A 17,613-nucleotide genomic window follows, 5' to 3' on the forward strand; every position below is an offset into this window, starting at 1 on the left:
TCAAGTGGTAATATCATGAAAATGCTGGAAATATCAGTTACCTCATACTGATTAATTTTGGATAAATGGTGTAATATCAGGTGGTAGTCAGTCGGCAAGCCCTAAAAAAGTATAGCTTCTTGTATCCAAGTGATATGACTAGAGTGTTTTTGCATTTAATGAGCTTGGTGCGGACCAAAACACCTCTTTTCGTTCTGCCATTGCTGCTCTGAATTATTGACCAAATTTCATGTTTTTGGTATCTTAAGAAGAAAAATCATTCTTTCAGGTCATATCTTTGGAAATGTTGTAATAGGGAAAATTTTGATCTAAAACATGAAACAAAATAATTATTTTCATGCAAAAAAAGTTGTTGTTTTTACACTTAATTCTGTTTCAGCCCAAATGATGTTTAGATTATACGATAAAGCTGAAGATCTAAGCTTTGATTTTAGATGGATCAGCAGCCAGCTTTGCATATACTGAAAGTATACGCACGAATATGCTCATTAAACCATTCTATCTTTGAGTCGAGACAAGTAGTCACATCGCTTTCTTAAACTTTTGGTAGGTGAGGGCCTCGAAAAAAAATTGAGGGCCAAAGTGGTCCTCGAGTAAAAAAGGTTGAGAAGCGCTGCTCTCTAAATATATATATTTTGTTATTTATTTGTAAGTTCTTCACTTTTTTCTTTCTCTCGACATTAATATGCATTTTTTTTTCACTCGGTCCTCGCCGCTCCCGAAAGCCAAACCAGATTTTAATAAACAGACAAAACCTTTTAGATGAAGACTTCCCCTCTCCTGTTGACCACATATTTTTTATGATCTGAGAATCGAGCCGTAGCCCTGTAGATATGTCACTGCAGGATTGGGAAATAAAAAATAGCCTTAATTGATATAAGCCTAAAAGCCTTGATATAAGTCTAATTTCGCGCTCTGTGTGCATGACGTCCATCGTTAGCCTGTCTGGCCTGGTACGGTGAGCATACGTTTGCCACCCGATGCTACCCCGGGGACGTCCGGACGTACCATGCACCATTGATCCATACCTGCCCGGCCCGCATGTGCGTAATCTTCTTGTTTACGTTTTCATCATGAATGCTGTCGCACAGGTGCTGCTCGTGGCAAGAGACAAATTTTAACTTGAAGTTTGATGTTAAACAGATGAAATACTGGTTCCCAGACTGTTGGTGTAGTGATTGTGGATTAAATGAAATCGACAGAAAGCAAAACCTGGTGAGTTTTACTTTAATTCTTCGAGGTTTCGGAAACTTTCGGCATTTTATAATAGTTAATACGGTACGGAACCGGTACTCACTATTGCCTGGACCTGGTATTATTACCGTTTAGGGATAGGCCTAGTCCACTCATTCAATGAATACATCTCTATGTGTGGCAAAATAAGGTTGATGTTTGGATGATTTTCTCTTTTTCTTTTGGAAAAATGCTTGATTTTTTTTATACTGTCAGTTTCCATTACAGTTTTTCATTATATAACTTGGCTCTTATTACTAATACTAGTAAATTTGATTCTTTTAGACTTTAGTATTTTTTCTTTAAATTATTAAAAAAAGAGCTTGAAAAATGAAAATTTTCTTGCCATATTACCGTACTTTCTACCAATAGAGGGCTTACACAAAAATATGCCCAAAATTCAAGTTTTTGAGCGCTCTGGTCAATACAAAAATGAAAATTGAATTGCAACTGTATGGAAATTAATAATTTTGTATCGGGAGTTATTCACACAGTACGTAGACAGGAATAACCGTTGTTTCTGGGGATTTATTCAACAATTTCTGACATTTTACTATAATCCCCATTCACCGATGGTAATGTGTCAGTACGAGCCTGCATGTGTAATCTGGTCCGACAATTCGGCGGACGGGTTTTGTCCAGATTTTTTACTTCTTTTAGATTCTAAATGACATATTGTCTTGAACGAAGGCCCACTATTTTCGTTAGACTCTTATCTTTCTATTGATGCTATATAAAATTTATAATAATATTTCAAAAATGTACGTTACCGTCTTACCGATGAGTTATTCCCCGGGTTATTCCTTATTTTTTTATTTTCTGCCGGAGAGGAAAATATGGCAGCCGTCAACGAGTTGTGCTTTTATCAAGGCTTTCCGATTAAATTTTCGATATCTTGGCCAATCAATACGAGCGACACTCATCCTACGAACGAGGTCATAATATAACCTCGTTCTCGGCAGTATACAGTGCTATAGTGCAATTATACATTGCCCGTTTTTTCCACATTCCTAGCCCAAACCATCCCGAATCAATACATACTTTAATGTATGCATAATTAAAATTGTTATTTTGACGGGGAGGCCATCAAAATAAGCAGTATAATTTTAAAAAAATGAATAAAAACTCACCGATTTCTCTTCCGTGAACCTCGTCCAACTGCCTCCATTACGTCTATGGTGTTCGACAGTGACAAACCGAAAAAGAAAAAAGATCTCACGAAACCATAGAGGCTCATCAACCCGTTTGGACCACTGACCGTCGAGGTTACGACGGAACTTTGCTCGTAATGCATTCTGGTAGGGAAGTCTTGATAGCCTCAATCAAGACAAATTTGCAATTTTGTTTTGTATCGATACGAAGTCAAAATCGTTTAAATTCCCTAGGATATGTTTTCATTGATTTAAAATCCAAACCTAAAGGATTTTCATTAATAAATAAATAAAGTTAAAAATCTCTCACCACGAAGGCCTGGCAGCTCCAAATTTTCAAGGGGGAGGGAAGTTTTGAGTTAATTTAATTGATTTCAAATCCAAACGGATTACAATGATCAAATGAAATACAAAAATGTAGAAAAATTATCACACATAATGGATGCTCTGTTAGTGGCTTTCGAGGGGGTGGGCACGAGCCTGATGTGCTCCCCCGATCCTGGATAAATGAAATAAACTCATTAAAACTAATTGGAACGTAATTACATGTATGTTCTGTTTTATCACTTTATATTGAGTTCCTTTCCCCTTTCATTCTTTTCATATTTCACCCTTAGATTTATTTATCTATTTCCGTTCAACAATTTTTTTTTTCAAAATATAATCAAAGTAGCAATACATATTCAATATAATCGATAATACAGACAAATCAATGAAATTTTATAACAAATGTTGTATATAAATTAAACAAAACTACAATGTGTTGCAAATTTGTTTATATATGAAAGGAATGTAGAAATGAACGGACGGGACTTGCCAAGAAAAGAAAAGCTAGCTTGTAGAGAAGGCAAGCCCCTAAACTTACGGTTTCAATACTAAATATTAACAAACTATATACAAAAATCAAGATGGACATACATGCAGAAGACAAGCTTAAAACAAGTAATCCACAAATATCAAAATAAAACAAATAAGCGACAACAAAAATAAGAGAAAGTAGTCCAAATAATTACGCTTTACCCATATTAATTCCAGGACGGTACAAATTGTGGGCTTACAGAAGTGATATGATGATGAAAATGAATATTTAACAACAGTATGAAAAATAATAGATAACCAAAATAATAAGATTAATAATCATCCCTTACATTACAATGATAGCAATCAACAATTCTTGTGTATAAAATAACTTTAAATATAAAATAAAATATTGTGTGTCAGGGGAGAAAGAGACTACTATCGCTGGATCTGGAGATGTGAACATCAACTGACGTTGATGTTTACATCAACGGGACAGACGTATCCCCATACGAGTGACGAGCGACAAGTTCCGAACGCACGCACATCAATATGTACAAGCGCAAAGCAGCGGCACAAATCGTGATAGGTAGCGACTGGTAAATACGTCTGTAATGATGATGACGTCATCCAAGATGGCAACTTACGTTGACCAACGAAAGGATCGAAGATGACGATGTTTCGATCATCATTTCAAAAGAATTAGCGGTAACTGCGGTCTAATACCATGGTCACATTTGCTCTACGGCGGCCGTACGGCGAGTCGACAACAGCCGTTTCAACATTTTTTGTACCAACTACATATAGGTGGTTTGAATTGAAATTAATAAAACGGCTGTTGTCGACTCGCCGTACGGCCGCCGTAGATCAAATGTGACCAAGGTATTAGGTACGATATTTCTGAATTTTAAACATTTTTTCGTAAATATGGATGTGATTTCTTTTCCATAATGTGACATTTTATGGACAAAAAACGATCGGAAAATCGGGTTTCCGCTGTTAGATCTAACGTTACTGCTAAAATACGTTGTCTGTACGTACGGGCCTCCAAGCTCTTCAGTCTATGTATTGGTGGGTGAGCCAACGCAGTTCAGCGGAACAACCAAAATACAGAGACTGAAGCTTTTGGTCTACACAGTACAGTACTGTGACTCCAATGTAACCCGACACATGCTCCGGCGACGATTTCTCCGATGAAAAATGCTCCCCAAAATGCGACATTTGCTCAGCCGACATTTGCTCTGCTGATACTATAGTTGCTCTGCCGACAGTTGCTCCGCTGACTGTTGCTCCGCCGACAGTTGCTCCGCCGACAGTTGCTTCGCCGACAGTTGCTCCACCGACAATTGCTCCACATTTAGCGACAAATGCTACCCGAATGACACATGCTCCGGCAACAGTTGCTCCGCATGTAGGGACAAATACTCCGCTGATAATAGCTCCGCTGAAAATGTCATCCACCAAAAAATTATTGTTTTTCTTTGTAAAACTAGCAACTCTTCTTCTCCAAAGCTGTATGGTCATTATCATTCTATATACTTTTAACATTTCTATTTGAATTGCTCAGCGAAAAAAAATAGTTTAGCTCAAATTAAATTTACCATCAGCGCTTTTATCTCGATCATTTCTCCCTTTTTTCCTTGAAAACCACCTTCTCCCCCGTCCCTCTCTCCTGTTTTAAATCTTTTCTCTCGCTGCATTCCTAGTAACTTCTGTTCCTATTTCTTACCTCTCCCTTCTATCTCTTTTTTCTCACTCTAATGCTATTTTGGTCTGTTTTCACTGTTTATTCTTCTAACTTTTCCTACCCCCTCTAATGGAATTGAAAACTAGTAAAGTTTTACAATCTTGTTAAAAAGGTGTTTCCTGTCACTTTCACTCCATTTTCTTTTATTATTTTTTTCCCTTCAATTACGTGCAGTGTGAAAACAACTCTCCTCTTAAAGGACATGTCCACCACAAGAAAAAGTTTACTTGAATAAAGAGAGAAAAATCAAACAAGCGTAACACTGAAAATTTCATCGAAATCCGATGTAAAATAAGAAAGTTATGATATTTTTAAGTTTCACTTAATTTCACAAAATAGTTATATGCACATCCTGATCGGTATGCAAATGAGAGAACTGATGATATCACTGACTCACTCTTTCTTTTGTATTTTATTATAAGAAATATACAATATTCAAATTTTCTCCTCATTTTCCTGTGAAAAAAAGTTTTATTTCTCCCTGAACGTGTGGAATTATGATTGTTTAACATTTCTTTGAAGGGGTAGTCCTATAGTCACTTCTTAGCTTTATTCTTATAAATCAACATACACTGTAAGTATACGCAACAAAAAAGTAAGTCCCCCCCCTAAATCAAATTGCTTTAACTTTTGAACAGAATTATTGGGAGATATGATATTTTGTAGGTGGTTTTCTACATTCATTAAGCAACTCCTAGAGAAAAATGAGATTGATCGGTCAAGTCATGCATGAGTAATAAAAGATTGAATTAAAAATGACCATTTTTGAAAGTCACAAGAGTCGTTTTTCAGATTGTGCAAATACAAAGTTGGGCAAAAGGTGTTGTTAGGTGAATTTTATGGTGTTAATTGTGTTTACTATCTATCATTTAGCCACTCCACACACAATTCTGATATCGTATGTTCATGGTTGAGTGAGCACAATGTTGCAGGGGCCGCAGAAGCGCGGGGGGGGTTGCATGGTCAGCCCCCCCACACTTTTGGCTAAGCCCCTCCCCCACACTTAGAAAACCGTTCCGCGGCCCCTGTATTGTGATGTATCATCATAGGGTTTTTTTTGTAGCATCCTCTACAACTTGTTAGGTCATATTAAAATTTGAAAATGTTTGTGGCTCCCCCGATTATAGGCCCCTCCCCCATTTTTAAATTCTGGATCCACTCCTGATTTGTCCATAAATTAAACTGATCATGATAAATTGTTAAGGAAAAGAATACATTTATGCAGTATAAAGAGTATTCATTCCTAAATTTTCGAATGTGCTCGATCAACCATGAAAATGTTGAAAGTTTGGAAAGTGTGTGGTGATAGAAATGATGGATTCATAAAAACAACAGCAATTAAAGTCACATTTGAAACCGAAATTGCCCCCAATATTCACCTAATTAGCCTTAAAAATGAGTCTCTGACATTGAAAATACCCATTTTCCCACTTTGATGCATGCTCACTCATCCATAATAAACAAATCGATTTTATTTTTGCATTGAATTCTGCCCATAGGTTGATAAACATTACTGCCAAATGACATTGCTAAAGACAGCCTTGAAAAAAAGTTCCACCATATTGAATAAGAGGTTACTTATTCTTAAACACATGCACCCATGTACAGTGTACAAAAGTCTATGAGAGAGGAAGTAAAAATTTTAACAAATATGAAATAAGGGTTAGTTTCATGGACGGTTTTTGTTACTTCTGCCAACAGTTATTTCATGAAACTTCGCACATGGCTTCACAGTAACACTATCCAAAAGGCGCGCACACCAAAATAACAATTCGATACTACACAGAGTGTGGCCAAGGCCTTGAACTTTCTTCTAATTTGCATGATTTTCGAATATTGTGTGCTCACTGATGCATTAAACATCGGGATTTTCATAAAAAATCAAATCAAATGAACAATGCAAGGTGGTTTGTGACAGATATCCATAGTTACAAATTGCATTTTTTCCAATAACGTAAAAAAGAGCTAATCACATTCCCAGGCCTTGAAATAGGATTTTGGGGGGGCAAGGCCACTTTTTCACTCAGGCCAGGCAGCAGAGGGCACCAAGGCCATACAGAGGGGCACCAAGGCCACTTTTTAAGGGGCATGTAATAAATTATTTGTAGGTGTTACAGTTTCGCGGCGTGGGGGGGGCTTTCCATAGTCGATGTTGTACATCAGATTCATTACCAAACCACATTATTTACTTAAGAAAAAATGAACTTTACGCACGACTGGTGATACCTTCTTGAGCTACATGTAATTAAATGTGAATCTGATTAGCACCCAAGAAAGTATCACCGGTCGTTCGTAAGTTGCTCGTAACTGACGAACAGCTTTATGAAACACTCCCATTCAAAGTACTGTACTTACGCATCGCGCGCGGTCGCCAGGACAGTACAGCGCGCGCGACATTTGTGTAGTACACATACGGAGCTCGCGCTCGTCCATTCTTGTGCTGCAGCTTACATAGCATATGTAAAGCGCGCTAGCGGCCGGCTGGCCGGCCAACTGTGTATAGCTAGCTCATCGTTCGGCGCGGCTTCGGACTAGACTGCATACATGCACTGGACGTCGCTGGTAAAGCTAAGGTATTGAATACTTTTTGAGATCGGAGAAAAGTTTTCCTCGCTTAGAAAAAAAGGTGCAGACTTTCAAAAGGGGTACATTATATATCAGAAAAAGGGTACATTTATGAGAAAAAAAAGGGCACCACAGCCATATAAAAAAGGGCACATTTTTAGTGGCCTTAACTTTTAGCAAAAAGAAGAAGGGCATGACGGCCAGTAATGGGGGCATCGACGGCCATGGCTGTCGATTATTTCGAGGCCTGCATTCCACATGTTCATTCAAGATTCATGCGTGAATGTTTAATTAAACACCTTTAAATCATTGTAGCATGTTAATTGGTCATGAACATAACGAAAAAGTTGATAAAAGATCAGTTTCAGTTACCAAAATGAAACGATACTTGCCTATGATATTTGAAAGACGTATTTATTGTTTTCAATAAATGTTCATTGAACCGTGAAACAGTGAATATTGTTGAAGATACAGTCCGACTCTCTTATCCGGCCTCTCTATTATCCGGATGCACACTTGCCGAGATTTTTTATATTTTTCTATTCAATCTAGTACGTGAGGAAATGAGATTTCAATCTAAACTCAATCCTATACGTAATCTCACTTTGATTACATATATATCCCAATGTAGTCAACCTACAAAAAAATTAATTTTCATGAAATTATCTCACCCAAATCACAAAAAAAACTTAGGTATTTCCAGTAAATCAGGGTGCAGTGCAAACATTTCGTCACATTTCTCTTTTTGCTTCGCGGGAAATACAACACATGTCTCGCTAGCTAACGTTAGGCCTCAATGTGGACAGCGCCATCATGTTTGAGCCTACAGTCAATGTAACAATGGCTGACATTGCAAAGCTGCGATACCCGCCGCGATGATCCAATTGTAAAACTTGGTTTCATTGAGTCATTCTCTTTCGAGGTATGCTCGATGTATACCTCAGTCATTTTAGCAGGTAAATTATCCAAGAGTTTTGACCATTGATCCATTTAATTTCTGTAAAGACACTGCCTATAATTTGCAATGATACTGTAGTGAATACTGTCTGTACGCCCACTACAATAGTGTAGCTACCGCCGTTGGCCTAGGGAGGCAACCGGCAGCGCAGCTGCGTGTATTTGATATTGGGTCTCCCAGATCCGGATAAATCCCTTATCCGGATTGGTGCTGGTCCCAACGTGTCCGGATAAGAGAGGTCGGACTGTACTCTTCCCAAAAATAACTGTCATCATATTCTATCATTTTTATTGATAAAAGTGTGTAAAAACCAATTGTAGCAAATTAGGACTTGTGTTTATTCAACCGTTAAATTTAGGCAAAAAGTTGTATCGTCTTTTAGAAAGTACCTTTTAGAAGCCTTCTGACTATTTTTCATGATGAGAATGTGGAATCAGTTCCAATAAAATGGAATCAAAGTCATGATATTTGGCTTGTGACTTTTGAAAAGTGACATTTTTGCCTTCTGACGGTGCTCACTGAAGCATGATGTAAAATACGTCCATAGCATTTACTCAGATGGTAGCTTATAAAATTACCTACATGCTCATGTAAATTATTGATGTTTGTTCAAGGGGGACTTACTTTTTTTGTTGTGTATATATGATATCATAATCCTTATTTAAATAATGCAATCGCGAGCGCGAACTATTTTTTTTTTAATTTTATGTGTTTTGTCCTAAAATTTGAACATTCTGGACAATGTTATCATGAAAAGATGTGTATGCAACTGGATAAAAACTACAAATGCGAAGCACGAGCAGAAATTGTTAATACACACTTGAACTGATTAAAAAGGTACCTATTAAGGTTTGCCTGCAGTTAGCCATGAAGGAGTTACCAATAATGCGAGCGTGAAGCGCGAGCTGAATTTTTTGGACATTTCTAAAAAATAGAAATTCTTAGCACTTTTTGTGATTTCAACAGGATAGGTATACAACTAAACAATTGATGCGAGCGCGAAGCACGAGCGGAAATTTCAAGATTAAGACCTAAAACGAGATACTCTATTCACGTTTTGCAAATTATGTGAAGGATGAGTAATTGGGGATCTTCCTAACACTAATAATGCGAGCGCAAAGCGCAAGCAAATTTTTTTTTATATACGTTTTGAACTGATCGAAAAGGTACCTATTAAGGACTGCTTGCAGTTAGCCATGAAGACTCTACATATTTCAGTAATCGAATAATGCGAGCGCGAAGCGCGAGCTGAACATTTTTACCTTTCTACCTAGAGAATGAAAAAATTCAATAAATTTCTTTAATTGTGAACACAGGCCTTGAAATAGGATTTTGGGGAGGCAAGGCCACTTTTTTGAGGGGCACTTTTTCACTCAGGCCAGGCAGCAGGGGGCACCAAGGCCATACAGAGGGGCACCAAGGCCACTTTTTAAGGGGCATGTAATAAATTATTTGTAGGTGTTACAGTTTCGCGGCGTGGGGGGGGGGGCTTTTCATAGTCGATGTTATACATCAGATTCATTACCAAACCACATTATTTACTTAAGAAAAAATGAACTTTAATAGTCTGACAACACTCACTGTATGGTGTTTCATAAAGCTGTTCGTAAGTTACGAACAACTTTACGCACGACTGGTGATACCTTCTTGAGCTACATGTAATTAAATGTGAATCTGATAAGCACCCAAGAAAGTATCTCCGGTTGTTCGTAAGTTGCTCGTAACTGACGAACAGCTTTATGAAACACTCCCATTCAAAGTACTGTACTTACGCATCGCGCGCGGTCGCCAGGACAGTACAGCGCGCGCGACATTTGTGTAGTACACATACGGAGCATACGCGCTCGTCCATTCTTATGCTGCAGCTTACATAGCATATGTAAAGCGCGCTAGCGGCCGGCCGGCCGGCCGACCAGCTGTGTATAGCTAGCTCATCGTTCGGCGCAGTTTCGGACCAGACTGCATACATGCACTGGACGTCGCTGGTAAAGCTAAGGCATTGAATACTTTTTGAGATCGGAGAAAAGTTTTCCTCGCTCAGAAAAAAAGGTGCAGACTTTCAAAAGGGGCACATTATATATCAGAAAAAGGGCACATTTATGAAAAAAAGGGCACCACGGCCATATAAAAAAGGGCACATTTTTAGTGGCCGTAACTTTTAGCAAAAAGAAGAAGGGCATGACGGCCAGTAATGGGGGCATCAACGGCCATGGCCGTCGATTATTTCGAGGCTTGTGAACAGGATAGCTATATAACTAAACGATTGATGCAAGCGACAAAATTCGAAATTTAGTCCTAAAAACGAGACATTCATGTTTTGTAAATTATGAATAGGATGAGTAATAGGGGATGTTCCTATATTAAAAATGCAAGAACAGAGCACGAGAAGAAAATTGTTGATATTGTAATCTGAAACTGGATAATGATTTAAATAGAGAACAAGTTGCGTATCTGATGAAACATGCTCGCGTGTGTTTCATATTTAGACCTAGAAACTAGGCATTCTAAATCTATCTTTTATCATGAAAATCAATAAAAAAAGGGTGTACATGTATAGGGACAGTGATTTTCCGTTTCTAAAAATTGCCTTTTCCGTTTCAGAAAATCTCAAATTCCGTTTCAGCATGTCTGGAAACGGAAATTCCGTTTCCCCATAGACTTTGTGTACAAGAAAAATTGACAATTCCGTTTACGTAGAAAACCAATACGCAACGAGTAGCGATGTCAAAATGCTAGCGCTGCTCAAAATTTGCATCTACCAATGTACTAACATCGCTTTAAAATCCATTTTAATCGAAGAGATTCGAGCTAAAAAAGAAATTAGGGAATTTGGGGACTTTTCGGACATCGTTTTGAGCAGTCGATGACTTCCGAATATTTCATTTTGGATTTGATGAATCACCGTGATCATTATATTATGACCGAACGCAGAGGGCATCAACACACTGCAGGATTCTGCCTTCTATGCGGACGTAAGTATAAACTAATTTGGATACGCTCGAGTGATGGAGAGGCTCGACTGTAGTTACGATGTGTTGATTGTCATGATTGTTGTTGCAAAGTGAGATCGTGTTTTTTCAGTTGATATTAGTATTTTGTTGAGGATTTGGGATTAATTTCTGTTGCTTTTTTGTGCATTTTGAGAAAAAACGTGTTTTCCGTGATTTTCCGTTTGAAAAGCCACTTTCCGTTTCAAACAGCCGATTCCGTGAATTCCGTCCGTTTTCCGCGATCGCGGAAAATCACTGTCCCTACATGTATTTCAGCTCTATATATTTCAAGCAATTTGTAGGAAAATTGTGAGGTGGATATGGATCGTACTTAAAAAACAGCTTATATTTTTCATTATTATTACTTTAGGTTTTGACAAGAGACCGGGACAAGTCATCACATGATCTTCCTATTCCTCTTGCTAAGTGCGAGATGAAACAAAAGGGACAATTTAATTATGAAATTATTTATCTTATTTATTAAGCTAATAGCCCAAGTAGGGCACGAAATCATGGCCTGAAAACTGGACATTTAAAGAACTTTGGTAATTATGATAAAGATGCATGAGTAAATACATTTTTAACAATTAATGCAAGCGAAATCGCAAGCCGAAACTTTTAAAAGACTCTCACAAAATGTGGATTTTAAGAAGTTTGTTGTATAATCAATATTGAGACATACATTACTTGCAAATCAAAATGCGAGCGTGCAGCGCTAGCTGATACGTTTTGACAATCAGATCTGCAAAGGGATATTTTGAAAACTTTATGGAATACACAAAAATGATAAAGGTAACTGATAAGTTAACATTTGCAAGTGTGCAGCACGAGTAGAAAATATTAATGTTCAGATCGTAAAACTAACATTTTTAGGAATCACTCTAAAACAATCAATTTGTAAATTTATCAAACAAAAGAATGAAAGTTCGATTTCCGCGGTGAAATATCTTTTGCATATTGACTTCCAAACTTGATATTGAAGCTGAACAAGATATGTAAATCAACTAACAGGCAATGCGAGCACGAAGTGTGAGCGAAAATTTTATATAGTGAAATATGAAAGATTCTTTTTATTTTCCAAGTCTTTCACTTGTCTTCCTCTTCTTTTTTCTCTCTTTTCCCTGTTTTTCCCCCCTTTTTTCTCTTTTTTTTGCTCCACCAATAGGGGGGACCCGGGCCCCTCACCCCCCTGGATCCGCATATGATATAAAGTGGCACAACTTGAATGGTAAAACATAACAATACAAAAAAGTATGGAACGCAAAAGGATGTAAGAAATATTTTCGTCAGAACAAGTGTCTTGTCTTCCTTTAGGCCTAGTAACTGTTGGTAGAGCAGTCGTGAGTAGAGAAATTGTTATTCGAGGAGCATTTGTCGCAGGTATTTTATTTTGGTCTGATATTTATTTTTTTAAAGCAACATGCCGAGAAACTGTTGATGGAGCAATTGTGGACGGAGCATTTGTCCCTACATGCGGAGCAATTGTCGCCGGAGCATGTGTCGTTCAGGTAGCATTTGTCGCTAAATGTGTAGCAATTGTCGGTGGAGCAACTGTTGGCGGAGCAAATTTCAGCGGAGCAATAGTCGGCGGAGTAAATGTCAGCGGAGCAAATGTCGGCGGAGCAAATGTCAAATTTTGGGGAGCATTTGTCACCGGAGCAATCGTCGCTGGAGCATGTGTCATGGATTTGATTCCACACATGACGTACGGGACATTAATTAGAGGACATTTGACAGTTTTTTGATGAGAAAAACAAAAAATATTCCAGTAACTATGAGGTGATCATCAAGTACTACCACTGGTTCACTGCAACCATCCTGTCTGTGGGGAATGCTGTACATGTTCATAGCACACACTTTAAAATCATTAAAATATCACTTTTGTGACCAAAATTACTAATTTCCATATAGTTGCAATTTATTTTTCATCAGTTGGGAATAATTTTTGTATTCACCAGAGCGCTCAAAAACTTAGATTTTGGGTATATTTTTGTGTACGCCCTCTATTGGTGGAAAGTAATATGGCAAGAAAATTTTCATTTTTCAATCGCTATTTTTAATTAAGAAAAAATAATTCAAAGAAATTTACATAAGAGCCAAGTTATATGATTAATAGCTCTGTATTATGAAAACTGACAGTATAAGAAAATCAAGCATATGTCCCATAGAAAAAGAGAAAAAAAGCCAAACATTCCCACCCTTATTTAGCCACACATGGTGGAGATGTAACTGAGAACAAGGTTATGTCATAACCTCGTTTAATGAATGAGTGAGTACTACTACTACCAGTACCAGAGTGTTGGGAAAACCAAGACATAACATTACTTGAATTCACATCCTGTATAATATGAGATTTAAATAGTTAAGACTGTGTCGGACTCCGTCGTACGGATGCAGAAAAAGTGGCTTTTATAGAAACCTCAGCTCTCAAGTTTATACTCTAAAGTCTGTGAGTTGGACAGATCATTTTCATAGAAACTGAACTCAAGCTGATATTCAATTACCCAAGAACAAGCACATCTAATAAAGAAAGCAAAATAAACAATCATGAATAAAACCTCAAGCTACAAATTGTAAGTTCGTGCAGGCTCCACTTTACTACCGCTACACTTTACCTAACCAAATTTTGGGACCGTGAACTCGTCGGATACCCCTAGAGGCAAAGATGGGATAAAAAAGTTATTTGTTGTAAAAATTATAGAAAACAAATACGAGAAAGAAAATTAGTTCAATTCCTTACTCTACACCCGTATTTCATTCCTTGTCCATCCTCCGGTTATCCTCAAAGTTGGTGATTTTGGGCCAGAATCTAATTCCTCACACGTATTATTCACGGCCGATTTCAAAACATCGCATGTGATCGGTCGTCGCAGGTCAAACAGCATAAATATTTATATTATATTGGATGGCTCAGAAAATACCAGAAATATTCTAAGAGTTTGGAAAAATATTCCACTCTAGAGTCAATCCACGTCAAATCAACCAATTTTCAGACAATTTGTCACCCGACCCTGTACGATTTTCTTTAAATTCGCACCAAATGTTGCCCCAAGTGTCTGACGGAAAAATCTGAAAATATTGACCCAAGGGTGTGCGTCATTTTCTTGTAGGGCGCCCTCAAAGTTGGATTTTTTTTCAAAAGATCAAGGTTCAAGGTCACGGATTACCTCCCGTCCCATTTTCAAGTGTTACTTGAGAAATTTTGCTACCGGAATGTTTAGTGGCTGATTTACGCATTCCAAAATAGTCGTAAACACCCTAAACTTAAAGGTCAAGTCCACCCCAGAAAATTGTTGTTTGAATCGATAAAGAAAAATCAAACAAACATAACGCTGCAAATTTCATCAAAATCTGATGTAAAATAGGAAAGTAATGACATTTTTAAGTTTCGCTTATTTTTCACAAAACAATTAAATGCACAAATCAGCGATATGCAAATGAGAGAGTCGATGACGTCCATCACTCACTATTTCTTTTGTTTCTTATTGTTTGAATAATACAATATTTCAATTTTTACAGATTTGACAATAAGGACCAACTTAACTTAACCATAAACTGTTAAAATAATGGTAATTCCACATGTTCAGGGAGAAATAAAACTTTGTTTCACTTAACAAGGAGGAGAAAATTAGAATATTTCATACAATAAAAGTCATCAGTCTGCCAATTTGCATACCGACCAGGATCTGCATATAATTGTTTGGTGAAAGTAAGCGAAACTTTAAAATGTCATAACTTTCTTATTTTGCATCCGATTTTGATGAAATCTTCAATGTTTTTTTTTTTGTTGTAGAATTTTTCTTTTTTTTTTTCATTTAAATCAACTTTTTGTTGGGGTGGACTTGCCCTTTAACCCTAAATCTCCCGGGGTATTTTGATTCTTGTCATTCCGCCCCCCCTTAAGATCTCAGCCGCGGATTGCACGATCACAACGAAAATTTGCATGATGGTAGAGAAAGACGTAATCTACGCAGTTGCATTGGTAAATTTCACTGAATTCATATATTTTTATTTTATATCAATTAATTATGCTAATTTATTCATGAAATCATACTTTTTGCTCAGATTCACTAAATAAAGCTCCTAGAATGCTATCTTTTGGTGAAAATATTCTTTATAGCAGTCCTAACAATTGTGAATGAAAAAATTCCGGTACAAAGATCGATTTCTTATGTATTTTATTGGGTTTTTTTTTAATTTCTGATGTATTTCTTTGTTTTTTTACTTTTTGTTTTTTATTGTTTTTTCAATGGAAATCGTTCCAGACTTAATTCTGATCATAAACAAAGCAAAATTAATTATGTTAAATCAATAAAAGTAGAAATAATGATATATATATGAATTTCGGCTGAATACACAATTTGCATTGGATTTGTACATGAAATCACATTTTTGAGCAATTTTCGGTCTGACTTACATAATGTTGCGTAATGTCGTAACCGCGTACCCGGGCGTCACAAATTTGGTCTCAAAATTTGCGCGAGACTTTAAAGTAAATTGTCTATGAGCAGCGAGGTCAACAAATTTTGCGCAGCAGATATATCGCGAAAATTGTCGAGGCAGAATTTGGGTTAAAGGAGAATGAAACCTTTGGAAAAAGATAGCTCGTGTGAAAACAGAAAAATCAAAGAAACAGATCAACGAAAGTTTGAGAAAAATCAGAATATGAGCATTTGAATTTTGCGATCACTAAGGCTATGGAGAACCTCAAATTGACAATGCGACAAAGGTGTGTGATGTCACTTGTGAACAACTCTCCCCATTACTTTAGCATACATGTATATTTCACTTGAATTGCCTCTTTTATCACATCTATCAGTAGATCATGTGTTCTTCCTAGAGGAGGGCATCATGGATAAAGAGTTTGTATCACAATAAGTAAAAGCAAATAGAAATATTTTGAGGGTAATTTATAGTCCAAAGGGAAAGTTATGTGACATCACACATCCTTGTCGCATTGCCAATGGGAGGATCTCCATAGCATTATTGATTGCGATATTCAAATGCCCAGTAACTTTCTCATTATTTGTCCGATTTTTCTCAAACTTTCTTTGTTCTTTGATTTTTGTGTTTCGACACACGTCGACTTGTTCTAAAGGTTTCATTCCCTTTTAATGTTAAATGACACATACATGTAATGTTGTAAGTTAGAGCAATTACGGGATTGGAGTTTGGTTCAGAAGTTTTGCTCCTAAAATCGAAATCGGTTCGGATATCGGATCGGAAGATATTCAAAAACAAAAAGATACATCAAAATTTGTATGTGGCCGGAACGTGGACAAATGCTGCATGCTACACTGATGGCAGAATTTGTTTTGATCTCCGACAAAAGCGGAGGAAAAAGATAATGATTTGTTTTGATCTCCGACATATTCGGAGGAAGGAAAAGAAGATAATGACTTTCCAGCACGCGACACTACCGCCGATCATCGATAGGCCTCTTCTCTACAACATCGTGGTGATGGCGGAGTCCGTTGTGAACGTTTAGAGGTCGCATTACTTACCGAAAAGGACGCACTACTATCAGAAGTTGTTTCCGATGATATTCACCTTCTCTACAACATCGTAGTGATGGCAGAGGTAACCGTAAACTCTTAAAGGTCACATGACCTCCCGACAGCGTCGGAATTACACGGGGGCGACGGGCGATTTCGCCCCCATGACAGCCCAAATCGCCCCTAAAAATTCTCAAAACCCAATGGTTTGGGGCGACTAGTTATTTTAGAATCGCCCCAATAAAATACCATCGACAATGCAAAAAATACTTCACACAATTAAGTTCCCCGGCGGAGCAAGCGCATCTTTTATATCGCCCTTGCCAGCTTAGTTCAAGTTGCAATATCCGAGCCTTCCGCAACACCGAAAGCTTCGCGATCGTAAATAAACGCGCAATGCAATATGGGATGCGGAGTACGCATAGTCTTTAGCACAGGCTTTTTAGAATTGTTGACGCACTTGCCGCATGGCTTATGTATATGTATGCGTGCACGATTAGACTGCACAGCTGGTAACGAGACCGCATGCATCGTGCGGTATGTGTACTAGGCGGTGTAAGCAATCAGCTGGTGATTGTGACAGCTCTGCTTATCGACATCGTCCAGTCTGAGAGCGAGATGGATAAGCAGCGAAGCCATATCGTACATGTATGAATTTAAATATCTGGAAAGCTAA

General features: G+C 37.6%; 1 protein-coding gene across 1 annotated transcript in view; it reads left to right on the forward strand.

The window, feature by feature from the left end:
* Positions 1–911: 911 nt before the first annotated feature.
* Positions 912–17,613, forward strand: part of LOC121410229 — a 54,394-nt gene continuing 37,692 nt past the window's right edge. The window contains exon 1 of the mRNA XM_041602169.1: positions 912–1,215. The gene's annotated coding sequence lies outside the window, so the exon portion shown is untranslated. The remainder of the gene's footprint in view (positions 1,216–17,613) is intronic.

Source organism: Lytechinus variegatus, chromosome 3 (genome assembly GCF_018143015.1).
Source record: "Lytechinus variegatus isolate NC3 chromosome 3, Lvar_3.0, whole genome shotgun sequence".
Lineage (NCBI taxonomy): Eukaryota > Metazoa > Echinodermata > Echinoidea > Temnopleuroida > Toxopneustidae > Lytechinus > Lytechinus variegatus.